The 14,133-nt window shown below is 44.1% G+C and overlaps 1 protein-coding gene across 2 annotated transcripts in view; it reads left to right on the forward strand.

Annotated features, from left to right (window-relative positions):
• Positions 1–14,133, forward strand: part of LOC126561484 (uncharacterized) — a 100,373-nt gene that overhangs the window by 73,793 nt on the left and 12,447 nt on the right. Inside the window, exon 1 of one of the 2 annotated variants that reach the window (XM_050217657.1) lies at positions 1,686–1,704. The exons of the other annotated variant lie outside the window; for it this stretch is intronic. The gene's annotated coding sequence lies outside the window, so the exon portion shown is untranslated. Of the gene's footprint in view, positions 1–1,685; positions 1,705–14,133 lie in introns of those variants that run through there. 2 annotated transcript variants of the gene reach the window in all.

Consider the following 14,133-nt stretch of genomic DNA (forward strand, 5'->3'; position numbering starts at 1 on the left):
CACAGTCCAGAAATGGAAATGCAACAAAAACCGAGTAGATTTCAACGCTATCGATGTAAAAGAAAACAATTCTTGCAAACAGAAATAGTCTGAGTGTGTTGATGGGCTTTTTTTTCTTTGTTAACTGAATAATGATGACAAGTTGTTACCATTTTTAGGTTCCTCAGAGGATCGTCTTTATGCGATTTTGACACTTATTGCTTCACTGCGAGAAAGAAAAAGTGAGAGCAATGAGATGAGGTGAAAAATAAATTAATTTCTTTTTTCTTTCATTTTTTTTATTATTTTGTTTTATCAATTGGTAGCGTTCTTAAACCGTTAAAAACGTTCGTACTCGCAGCATTGCCATTTTTTCAAACATACTGTGAAATGTTTCATGTATATGTGAAACGTTTCAACCAAGCTTCAGCACGCAACATAAAAGCCCTTCGCTTTTGAAGTTAAATCTTTCAAACATAGCCAGTGTTTGTCAAACAGCAACATAAATCTAAAAAAAAGTCTGAAAAGTACGCCTTTTCCATACTTAAAGGAATGAGCGAAACTCAATGGGGCAAAACATATTTTTTGGTTCACAATATTAACATCAGAAGCCTTTTGAACAGAAATCATACTCTAAGCATTTGTTACCTTAACGATACAAGGCACCAAAATAATAATAAAATATAATAAGTATCAACAATGATTTCTTCAACAACGTTTTGCAAATATTGACAGCGACATATTTTTTATGTTGAGGAAAACTTGAGGAAAACACTACCTCACCCTATTATGCATTTGAGAAAACATTAAGCTCCTCGTGCACCCTTTTGACAGACACTGTTCACTTAAATTTGAAGCCAGCAGATTTCTCTCTCGCTCTCCTGCTCTCTTGAAGCACACTCAAGCAGCAGCATCGATGCGGGAAAAGGCTCAAGATGGTATACTGAGCTAGATGCGTAGAGAAAAAGTCAGTTCTCTCATACCTTTCAAAGCGAACGCACGCGCGCACCGCGCGTTCCTTCATCGACAGCATAGTTTCTTCGCACCGATTGGAAAAGTTAGTATTTATCTAGTACAAAAGTATTGTCCGAAAAGCTACTACTGCGCATTGTGGTAACATTCTCAATAGTAGCGCTTACGGCATAGTGATCGTGAATTTTCAAGTGCAAGATTGATCTGGAAAGTGAATGCTTGTGTGTTGCGGCTCAGAGTGTGCGTAGATTGGACGTGTGTGTGTGTGTGTGCGTGCGTGTGCGAGTGTGTGAAACTGTTTCCGATTGTTTGATTTTCAATTTCAAAGCAGGTTTTATTTTTCGTTTCGTTTTGCCCCGCAATCTCTAATCCACCCCTTTTTCGAACACCTTCCCCATGCGGTCTAGCTTCCGATTCGGTTCGGTTTTGTTAAAAGAGTTTTAAAAAACCCTACAGTGTCAAGCAGGAAAAAAAATCATCAACAGAGATAGAGGTCGACCAAAAGTTCCCCATCCACCGATAAAGATAAGCAACGAGTGATCGACGACCAGTAATTTCCGGAGTGCAAGTCCGTCAGTCAGCGGCTGTGTGTTTGTGGCAAGCAGTTAGTGTGACAAAGCAACACGTGTAAGTGTCTGCGGCGGTGTCCTGTGGCGTGTGTGTAGTGTGGAAAGTTGCGCCGTATCGAAAAAGAAAACCCCCTCCCATTCGACTGCACTGCAGCTGGAGGAGTTGAGCTCCCCAGAAAGGTGAGTAAACAGTGACCCAATATGTCATCACTCATATATCTGCGCCCCCGTACACTGACACACACGCGGAACCCGTGGCACGCATTCAACAAGTCGGTCCGCGGACCATGATTGCGCTGCGCAAGCAACTTATTTGGCCAGGTAAACCGTGCAGGTGTGCGTGCGCGCGCACGTGTACTGTTGGTGGTGGTGCTATTGCGCTGGAGCCTACAATCGAACGCACACACCAACCTTCGTGCACGGTCATAATTATCCGGGCGGTATGTTCCGCGGAGCATTGAAAGGGTTTCGGGGCGGCGATCGAACATTACCATCCGATCATGTACGGTTCAACAACAATGGGACCGGAGGAGTCACGAGACTGGATGGTCTGACTGTTTGAATTTGACAAATAAAACCAAAACTCTCGTCTGGATGTTTCGCCACAGCACAGAGACTAAACTAATCTACACCGCGGTCTGCCTAATGCTGATGATAAGTAACAAACTCACTTTCTACCATTCCTACACCATGCGGAACACGCTGATTTTATGACGGGTGCTATTAGGGCTTCAAAGCAAATGGAAGAAAAACAAAACACCCATACAGCCTTACACGCTGACCATAAAATCCACAAACTTCAAGAGTAAAAAGTAGCTAATATCTAGTCTCCCATTTTCAAGCAAGATGCCATAAAACGTATCATAACTAGTGACAAAATAAACCCCCTGTAAGCTTCTGCTGATAGAGGAAAAGATCTAGTGAAGTACAATCCCATCTTCAGCAGAGGGCGTAATCAGCACAATACCACTTATAGCGTAGAGCAGTTAGAAGCAACACGGTAAATCGCTTATCGGTACGATCCCGTCATTGTTGGGGTGAGGTGGGTGACCATGGGGAAGGAAAAAAACCATTGCAAATACAACTGCGGGGACACAGAATGAAAATTAATTTAAAGACATTCATGCTAACTCACTTCTGGAAGCACATTTGAGCAAGCAAAATTTGAGTTGTATTCATCTACAAATTCAATAGATCGAAGGCTTGGCTGCCGGCCATCTTGGGGAATGGCTTACTAAACGTATTAATATCAAGTAGTTAAATCAATCCTCAGTACAGATGAACGGTGTCTTCGTATAATGTCATTGCGGCGCCGGTCTTCATACAGCAGGACCGGGCATCACATCCCGTCCGGACCGTTCCGCCGTAGTTAGGACTGATTATCTACTAAGTCTAGTCCCTTCGATAACTAAGACCCTTGGATGGTCGGTGTGACCTAGTCGGCCGTCAACTCAATAAGAAGAAGGGGTGGGCACGTCAGGAGCATGACACCGGACGAACCAGCCCAACCCAGAAAACTGTATAGGCAGTCCACAGGCTCAAGTTGGTATGAAGTAATGGCTTTGATGCCTCAGTGCCTGTTGAAATTTAAAAAAATAATCAAATTTGAACACTACATGATGAAATTTAGTTTATACCACCTCAGACAGCCATCGAGACAGTTCGAGATTTTCTTGTGACAGTTCAGTCCATACCGATATGTATTAGCTCTCAAACAATCCAAAGTCAAGAATTTGAACTTAAAATATCTGAAATGGTGTCACATGACAGTCGACATTCGGAGTATGAAAAAAGTTCAGAGGATTTTGAAGATTTTTGAGGCAGAGATGCTACTTACAGTATTCCAAGTTGCCCATTAAAATAACGATCTTTAGATTGTGCTAAAAGATACTTCTCTCGTTCATAAACAACATCTTATCCAAAAGTCAAACTGCTCAAAATATCAAACTGATTCGGCAATAAGTCTACGGATACACGCAACGATTTATTGTAACTGGCCTGAAATAAGACGTTTCAGGTTTTTTTTATAAACAATTGTTTCTACTTCCGCGAATTGTAAGCTAAATAAGACAAACAGTAATTCTATGCCACGGGTGTCCTACACCGCGATGCATCTGCCACCGATGCACTCTTCAGTGCAACGTGCTTGGTGTGCCATTGTCGCCGCCGTCACTGCGGCCATGTTGCGTGTTGTTTTGTGGTCGTTCGTCTGTCCGACACACCCCACCACAGCACCCATCCCACCCACCCGGCCAGACACACACACAAACAACCGGAGGAATGAAAAAGGTTTCCGTTTTCGCCAAAGGCGGCCCTTTTTATTGTTGTTTTCTTCAAGCCGCACAGCGCCGAACACTGCACGGCGCAGCGAAACAGAATAAAAAGGTGTAGGCCGACCAACCCCGGAGGAAAAAAAGAAAGATCTTCTTAGATGCGGTGATTGCACCAACACCAAGCGATCTCAGGCTCAGCTTAACAACGGACCAGGCTGCTGCTGCGATGCGCTTACGCCGCGTGTGATGGTAGTGGTGTAAAGCCACCGTCCGTAGCATAAGCATAAAGCATAAGCCGACCATCCCGTTGCTTGGACGCTTGACGCACAGCATAGTTTTCTTTCCGCTTCGCAGAAGTAAATGCTGTTGCACACCCTGCTTCGTGTGCTCTCTCTCTCTTTCTCTCTTTCCGGCCATGATCCTCCGCTGCCCAAAATACCGCTTTCCGTTTCTTGAGAAGCAAAAACACTAAACGAAGGGATCGGTTTTTATTTCTGTTAATTTTGTCTTCGAGGCTTCTCCTTCCCTTTCTCGCTATGTGTGTGTGTTTGTGTGGATATGTGTACAGACCGAGGACGAAGAGGAAATGAAGAATGGCTTCTAGGTAGCAAATTTTATGCTGTCTTATACGAACGACAGCTTGAGACGATTCTTTTGGGACATCTTGTAGAAGAGTCTTATTTTGCCCGAGCCTTCCTCTGCCCTTGCCATTCGGGACAGGTAGACAAACAAATGTCCCTTCTCTTTGCGACAACCTGCACATCCTTAAGGACCGGTCTGATAGGGTGACAGTATGCTGCAGTGAGTGTGAAAACAGTCAAAAGGGAATCACATTTGGCTAGCTGTTCGGACGCTGACCTCATTTTTGTGATGCACATTTGTACCTTTTCTTGGGGTCGTCTTTGTTCAACTTATGCTGAAACGAATCTGACTCACATTACATTCGATATTGCAAACAAAAGCGACAAGGTGAAGATCCGTAAAAATGGATTGCTCAGGCGGTTATTATGGCTTACCAAGAGTAGGTCCTAAAATTACACATTTCTTCAGCGTGAACCTGCCAATTTCACGCAGTATATCAGCATTGAATAGGATGTTTAGAAAAGGATCAGGATGTAGTTTTTTTGGAGTTGTTTTATTGATTTTTCCTCTCATGCAGGTATCAGGTTCGTCTTACACCAGAAACAGAGAACGCAATCTATTCTGTTTCGTGTGAATGGAGCTGCTATATAAGCTGAAGTTCTTTATTAACACCAGGACATCAAAGAAATAGTCTTCTGTTTTTCAACCTTTTTTTAGAACAAAACCCCTTAAATGGGAAATATCAACACAAGCAACTCGCATCTTCACGAAGCGGAAAGCAATCCCCGCAGTTCAAAAGTTTCATAAATTTTCCACTCAAGTGAACGACGATTAAAATCGTCTGGCATTGGTGATCTTCTGCCCATTGCAAGATGCCCGTTAAAACACAATCACACCGTACTTTCGACTTCAATGTGTTTACTGTTTATACATGAATGCATGAACTGCACTTGTTGAGCCATATTAAAATAAAATATGGCTCCCATAAGTGTGCAGACACAACGCATGATCGTCATCACCATAATCGTTATGATCGGCGTTATTACGCTCCACGATTGTAGATCGTGTGCGGCAAGACTCGGGCAAGACTCCGACTTGCGATCTCAGCTTCAAATTGCATATCCGTGAATGATGCATTTTTTTTCAATTGAAAAGTACTCGAGATCATGAGGCCTCAAGAGGGCGTGCTGGAACGTGTGAACGCGACTCGGGAATCATTTCTTTGAATAAAGGAAGATTGAGTTTAGTACTAGTTCTCATCAATTCTACTAGTATACCAGACGGTAGTTAACGGTACCTACCCATTTTATGATCGGAACTTGAACACCCTTTCGTATGGGTGAGAAACCCCACCTTAGTCCAATCGGTGAGTTGACTTCATTAACTGTCAACTTAATGTGGGCTGAAGATGTCCGTAGTGTCCTCAGCGAATCCCCACCTGTAAAGATCGATTAAAGATGCTCACCATTTCTTCAAGTTGTGTGGCTGTGGTTGACAAGAACTGCAGACACACAGACACACTCATTGGAACGAATGTCTAGAAATACGATACGCGAGGAAGCGTGATGGCCTTCCACGGCATTCCGAATGCAGAACCAATATTTGTCACCTGCTGACGATTTCTGTACGCGACGGTACCCGGTGACTTCACCACTAGCCATGGCGTGCGTGAAACGATGCTGTTGCTGCCACCATTGGATGATGATGATTCAAGGTGAACTAGGTATTATCGCCCGGCCGACATCACCGTGCGCCATTTTCAGAGTCATCCATCGGGCCATCGACGGATAAGGAAGACTACGACAAATAACACAGACACAAACACACTCACGTGAGCACGTAAAGATGGCGCCGCTGATCTTGTCCAAAGAAAAAGTCACGCGTGCTTTTCTTCTGCACGGCACACGCAGGAAAAGCTCGGAATGCTTCACTGGCGTATGTTTGCGAAAAACTGGATGAAGAAATGAAAAAATGCGAAATGGGGATTGAAAACCGGCACACTCTGCTGGTGCCGATTCTTTGATGTTAGTGAAACTTTCACCCATTCCCATCGCACCACCGTTCGGTTTCCTTGCGAATGAGCAACCGGGGCGGGAAAAGACGACCCGTGATCTCGATCGAGATGGTCGTTTGTCGACGATTGAACAATCCCTGTGCGCCGCCTCCCTTTCACGATCTTAATCGTACGTTTACCCCAAAACTGGATGGCTCGGCACGTCAGAGAGCGGGCATCCGGTAGGCAACATCTGACACAGTGTACCGGCTTTAGGGCAAACCAAAAGGAAAAACTCTTACCTCGGTACGCAAGAATGAAGAAACGAGTTAACGTTGATCGTCAGTTCCGAAACCACGCAATGACACGGTCTGCCAGGGAAGACATTTCGCAATGGCAGCATGTTTTGTGTTTTGTTTTAATCGTGGCGGCGCTATTTCACAACATACGGTCTTTTTGTGGTTTGGTACACGCTGGGTCCCGAAACAGCTGGTGAACGTGTGGTTTAATGGAACCGATTGTCATCGGTCCAAAGCGAACGTTCCGGAGCTGTACTTGAACGTTTTAATGAGTATTTTACAGTGCGTTTTTAGATAATACAACTTTCATTACGTTTAGAGGGATATTTTTTCTACAAGACAGTGTCATTTCAGTCACCCCATGCAGGTCTATCTATCTTCGAGATGATCTTGGCCATATTCTAGGTGCATTTCCACAAGTTTTCATGACGACGCTGTGTGGCTGCTTATCACACGTAGCAAATTATCGATGTTGGAATCGTCGAAGCGAAAATAATTGCCTCATGCAGTTTCAAATCTCCAACCATCATTAGATATATGGTTTACGATCACATGAATTTGTACGCTTCCCGTACTCGAACCTCCCAACATGCTTCCCTATCGCGTGAAATGGTTTTTAAAACCATTTCTTTATAGTCGTTCAAGACGTGGGATAGAAACCCTGTGCAACGCCGTATTATCAACGATAAGAATAAATGGTGTTAGGAGGACCAACTGTAAAGCAACAAGCTTAATAACACGTAACCTGATAAAAGATTGCTCGACAAACCATGCCACCGTTCTTCCTACGAACAAAGAAAATAGTCTACTGGAAAGGGGAAAACGAGTGCAACTACAGCTTTGGTCGGGATCTTCGGTCATTTCCCTTGCTGATCCCTGATGTACCCCTCTTCCTAGCACCACTTAGCACACCTCAAGAGTGGGAAGCGTTGGTAGACGTGAGAGGAATTTTGATTGTGATTGTTGATAATTGTTTACCTACCGCATGCAACCGCCATCACCACCATTCCAATGACAAAAAGGGTCACATTGCTGGCGTCATTTATCAGGGAACGTGCATCGTGTCTGATGCATCAAACTGGTCTGGTGTAGAGCGTCTTCAGAAATTCACCCCTATCCGTAATGTCCTGACGCAGACTGGCCAAACACAATCAGGTGAGGTGATGATTGTATGGTTTGAAATTAAATTCAACCGATATGATCACGAATTCTGGATCTTACTGATATCGTACAATTGAGTACGCTTCTGTCTCTTGTTGACTTATTATTCCAATTCAAGCAAAAACGGTGAAGAGTGCTCCATTGCTCTATTCATCATCCAACGCTCCAGTGTACAGATGATTAAATCCTCACATTATACACTATCAGCAATAGAATAGAATGAATGCTGTCCAGCGCTAGGGCTAGCTGATAAAAACTGTACCTACGGTTGACTACAACAAAACATGGTGCACACGGTAGAAAGTTATGTTAATTAGCGTATTTGTTCATATATACACAACCAGTAATGGTAGCGAGACATCCAGGTTCCACAGTACAGAATTTGTACCAGAGTAAACAATTGTAAGCAGTAGGTGTCACCCAGAGCAGACAAATGGACTAGCGCGTGCTTGTTGGTTTAGAAAGCGCGACATTCGCCTAGATAAGTCTGACGACTTCCTGGTAAGCGAACCCCGGTAAGACTGTTACGTGCACGGATAGTAACTAGAAGCTTTGCAGCCAAGGAACATTAGCTATTGGCGCCCGACACCTCGACAGCACAAGAGCGTGATTGCTTTAGCGCAACCATGTGCGACAGAAACGAGAATCAAGAAACATTATTGTGTCATGTTGTGCCTCCCACATGATCAAGAATTTCCCTCCAATTGTTTCTGTTTTCATAATTAATGCTTGTCGGGAAGTTTCTGATTAAGTTGTACGATGGCGTGAAGGTAACTTCGAGTAATGTGCTCTGAGAAGCACATCAACGATCGCTGCGTACGAATTCTTCCGTCAAACAATTCCCCAACGCCAAAACACCTTCAGACGATGTTGAAATAAATAATCCACGATCCCTGTGCGCTCTCTTGGGTGCCATATGGTACCATGCGAGACAAAAGTGCGAACTCAAAAAGCTCCACCAAACAGATCCGGATCCATCTTTTCTTATGCTTTTTGGTTTGGGGAGGCTTTTTTCCTCTACAAACATCACCAAACGGCTGACGTACCACTATGACAATGTGGGAGCAAAGCGCTTGTAGAAACCGGTTTTCTGCAACGGCATAACTTCCAACCCTAACCCCAAACGGGGCAACGCTGGGGCATGCGCCATAAGCGAGACTGAAAAGGGCTTAGGTCATGTAGCATTGCTGTGGAGCTTTGCGAGATCTGGTGCGACCGCTCGTTTCCTATGCTAAAAACTGTGAAACTACCCCGCGGATGGAGGTGATCGAAGAATACACCGTGGCACAAATCAACATACCCCTCTGCAGTATTACTACAGCAGCGCGATATTTCTACTACTTCTACTACTACCACCACTACAGTCAGCAAGATCTTGGAGGTGGACAAAGCGGCGCGAAACAAGAAATGACACAAAAGCGATAGAAAAGAGACAGCCGCGCCGGTACCTACTGACTGCTGCCGAGAGTGGCAGATTCAGTTTCGGATGCGTGGGTTGACCTCCGAGTGTGATCCAACGCCATGATTCCAGTGAGATCGCTCGGAACCGGGAGGGTGGATTAAGAGGCTCAGCCGGGTCTGCTGTTGCATGGGTGTATGAGGAGTTGAGACGCTTACGAACACAGGGTAGGTAGGTATGCATATGTATATAGTGATATTCCAGACATTTTCCTCTGGCTTCTGGGAGTAGGTTGGCTAATGAAGTTTTTCGCCAGCAAGACCTTCCACCGGTCGTGTGCCGGTGGTGGTAATAATTTACAGCACTGCAATGGAATTCGTTCCTGTTTGCTACGAAGCGATGCAGTTTATGGATTTATTTGCGGTACAGTCTCGCGAAAGCCAAAGCACATCCATGGCTCATCGAATGAACGGCACAACATCACTCAAGCTGGAGAAAGAATCCAGACAAAGACTGGAAATGACCTTATTTTGCGCTACGCTGCAAAGAACTTCTTTGTTTGGGTTGCGCCACGCTTTCATTAAAATGCATCAAATCACGTACGGTACTAGCTGCTAGCAAACAGACTTAAATATGGAGGTTATGATCTATGTTTGCAAATCGCAAAAAAGCCTTGATTAGAAACAAAACTTTAAAAAAAAAAACAGAGTCATAGAAACCGTCGCGAGAACATTCTCCATCGCAAAGAAACTGATCATGCATACACACTACCAAACTTCTTACCACCTTCTAAACAGTCTCCTTCTCCACCGTCAGCGAGATTCATTTCCAAACCATTTCTCATCAATATTCATGACGGCGGGGATTCATTTTGTTCTTTGTTTCAGTAAATTTTGTTATTTTGCTGTCTTTTTTTCGTCGCTCCTTGGTCTGCCTCTTCGCCCCGACGCGTGTCAGTAGGGATGAATGGTTGTCGGTGTTGGTCCAGCATGCTTCGGCGGTTCCATAATGCATGCCCCACCGCTTATCATGCAAGTGGTTTAGAAAAGGGAATATTTGAATGTGATTTGATATGCATTGCTCATCGTTACTACGCTTCTAAATGCTAATGAAATTCCGATCATGACAACCACTCCCCAAAAGGGCGATAAGTTTTGGAGTTTGGTTATTTCGGTTTAGGATCAGCACGATCGCAGCTCGGAAGTTGAAAGATCTCGACGATAATTCTAGGCACTGACACGTGATTTGGATATAAGTGTTTGCGTATAAGGGTCCGTAGCTGAGGTTACAGAAAAGGGAATTATTCACTTTTGCTCCATTCCAAATGTTATTGCTGCTAGTACACTCTGTACTGTGTTTACTATTATTGAGCTGTCAAAGAACACTCACACAAACAGACAGCACAGAGCAGCAGGAGAATTAATTTATATCCACCACAGTCATAAATCGTTGCCATTTGCAAATGAAACAAAAATCCTTTCCTTACGCTTCGCAGCTACCCTTTTCTTAACCCTTTAGCGGATCGGTCGGAAAACGTCATAGCTCTCCGGTATGGTTTCAGAATGCACAAAATGCACATTGCACAAATGGAGATTCCAACACACGCTCGAACCACCCGTACCAAACGTAGAAAAAGCGAAACAAAAAAAAAAGCACAATACATCATCTCAAATTTCCATCAACTTCTCGCCCCGTTCGTTCAGGGCTCGGTCCCACTTTCGCCACGGTGCAGTTTCGCCTCGTAAAACAGCTTGCACCGGCATAAATATGTCAAAGATCACATAAACCCTCCAACGAACCGTCCGTTCCAATGGAGCGGTCCGTTTCCCCGCGTTAATAATGGTCGTCCGCTCCTTAATTTGTCTAGAGCACAAAAACGCTTTCCCGTGCGGAGAGGCTGAGGAGGTGGGCCTTCAGCAATCCTCAGGCCCCACCCCACCGATGCTACCGCCACGTGGAGGGGCCGAAGTAAATAAAAATGCAAATAATCAAACCCCCGGCGAAACGCTGAAATGTGGCTCCAAAACCACAGCACGGCGGCTTTTCAGAAAAGGTGAAACTGCATCTCACACACCACGTACACCTTCCAGTAGGAGGAATGTCGACCCGTCACTACAGACGTCGACTTTTCATGCGCCGTGTACTTAGCGGTATGAATACGAAACACCTAGACCTATCCCATGGATGGGAGGATGGATTAAGGAGGTGTCTGGGAACAGCAGTGCGGAACTGCGGCGACGACAGTGATCGAAAGACCACACGTGTATCCCATGGGGACCTACCATGGGAGATGCAATGAATTATTTGTGGTCCATTTGCCTTCCGCTCCATTTCTGTCGGTCTAATGCTGGGTGGGTCCGCTTGAGAAATAATAATGCATCATTCAATTTGAATGTAAGAAGCCTAAGCAAAGCAAATTCTTATTCTTCTCAACCGCCGCCGTCTTACTTTGATCATTACCGGAAGCGTTTGGTCGAGGACGCTATGGGTTTTGTTTAGAATTGTGTAGATCGGCGATTTACTATCACGCTGACAAACTTCATTACCCTAAGTTGTTACAGTTAAGCCTCCTAGCTTCGGTATTTAAACAACAGTAAATGCACACTTTATCGAAGCCACTCAATCGGTTTACATACGCTCACAGTTTATGAGGTTGAAACCACTTTGGCGGCTAATAAATGTCCAACCCTCTACAGCAAATGACACCACCGTTGTGACGTTTCCTGTGATTCATTACAACGAGAGACAGCTCTTCAAAGCTATCCCATCGAAACTTCATATCTTTCTGAGAAGATCAACTTGGCATTGTTGAGGATCTGTTGATCCCTTCTCAGTATTTCACAGTTACACACTTTGGCAAATATTATGAGCCCATTATTTGTAGCTACAATTAACATGCAGCTGAAATTGACGCAAAAACTTGAGTCGATTTTCCAGACGACTTGAAAGCTCTACCGAGTATGCGTGCCGGTGTTCGTGTTCACCTGCCACCAGCTGTACAGCTGATGGGGTTTTTTTTCAACAGTTTTGATATGTTCCAGGAAAATGTTGTTGTTGCATCCATTTTGGGACAGAATGGCACTGGAACTCTGGGATGTTGTTGCTGCAGTTACTTCGCGACACAAAAACAGTGCAATAATGCTGATTGTATTGTTTATAACGTGCTACACAAGATTATTTACTAATTAAATAAGGAAAAAAGAAAACCTCGTTAGGTTTTTATGTTTCTTAGCTATTTTTGCAGGCTTCAGAGAATCGCCTTCTTGGATATCACTGCTTGAAGATTCTTAAGGTTAGAATTAATGGAAAAACAGGCCAATGTTCCGGACCATTCCCCCGCAGTGAGGACTGACTATCCAACTACGTGGTATCAGCAAGTCTAGTAAGCCATATGATGACCGGCGTAACCTAGAAAATATATCGTGGTAGAGCTAACAAGAAGACCAATCTTCTAATATTTCCCTTTGCTTATCAACCGATCAATTTCATTCCTTTACTAGCTCTTATAGCTACAATATTGACGACAACGCGCCTTTTCTGCATATGTACACCTCATTTTTAGGTTGCCATTTAATATGAGACCTTCATCACCCTAATATATGCAACCATACTAATGGTTTAATACGGGTAAGAATAAAAGCACAAATTGATCAAGTCTATTGTTTACACTTATTTCCAGTACTATATGTAATTCTCATGAAAGTTAAGGACCCTTTTAATGCTGCATGTGATTCCTTCAAGCCAATTAAACAAGACTCAACCATAATTCCATTCGCCTATCAACCGGTGCAGATTGGTACCACTCCAACAGCTTATTGTTGATCATGCAAATAAGCTTTGCACCCCAAACGGCATTGTGCCTTGTAAATAGAATTTACATAAAAATGCGACACTTGATTGCAAGCCGTCACGATCGACAACAACCACGCTCGTGGTAGCACTGCGCTGCTCGTGAAGTTTAATGGCGAGGGATGAGTTCTTCAAGATCATCGTACGTGCACACCGTTACGGTAGACGTCTGTACAGGCAAGCATTCTTCTTTCTAGCCTCCGGTGGACCTCACCCTACCATGCTCACTTGAGATTAGTGGTTGATGTTTTGTGTATGCGTAGGACTTAAAGATTTTAGAAGTTTGCTTCGTTGGAATTAAGATCCGTGTGGCCTTGCGAACACCACCAATACCACCACTAGTTCCTCATCACATTTCTTCCGAACTAAGACAGCACAGAGCGCGGAGACTGTGGAAACTATTTGCCCTTTTTCCGGTAATCTGGTCGAACTACAGACAGACAGACAGACAGAAAGACAGCAGCCTGGGATTCGATGTAGATGAATGCTAGAGAAGATGGACTTTTCTCTCTGTTTGATACTAGTAGAAATATATCGCAAACCCTAACACTAGTAGCAAATCACACGCTACTCCATGTTGTAAAGCTGTCAGTGTTAATTACTTGTACACTTGTTACGCGGTACAGTAGCAACATGGGAGAGAATCGAACGAGCCGGATTTTCCACCCCGTTATTGTGGAATCATGTTCTCTCACGACGCGAACACAGGCGAGTTGCTGATGATGGGTTGAGAAACCGGAGCAAATTCATTCTATGAACTCTCCCTGATATATATTAAATGTCAGCTAATTGCTCATTTGCCAACAAGGGAAAATCGCGCACGCACGTGCTACGATCAACACCTATCAAATACGAACCACAACACTTCTGCTACGATCTTGGCAGGAGTGTAACGGATTTTCCAACACTCATACATCGTCCGACAAAGCGCCTGATTTTGTTTGGAACACTTTACAAATAAAGAATCTCGGCTTCGATGGGGGTGTTTTTTCACCGTTGTTTAACATGCATTCAACCAATTTGTAGCAATCATTTTCCTTGTGAATCCTCTAGCGAA

The sequence above is a fragment of the Anopheles maculipalpis genome, chromosome 3RL (genome assembly GCF_943734695.1).
Source record: "Anopheles maculipalpis chromosome 3RL, idAnoMacuDA_375_x, whole genome shotgun sequence".
Classification (NCBI taxonomy): domain Eukaryota; kingdom Metazoa; phylum Arthropoda; class Insecta; order Diptera; family Culicidae; genus Anopheles; species Anopheles maculipalpis.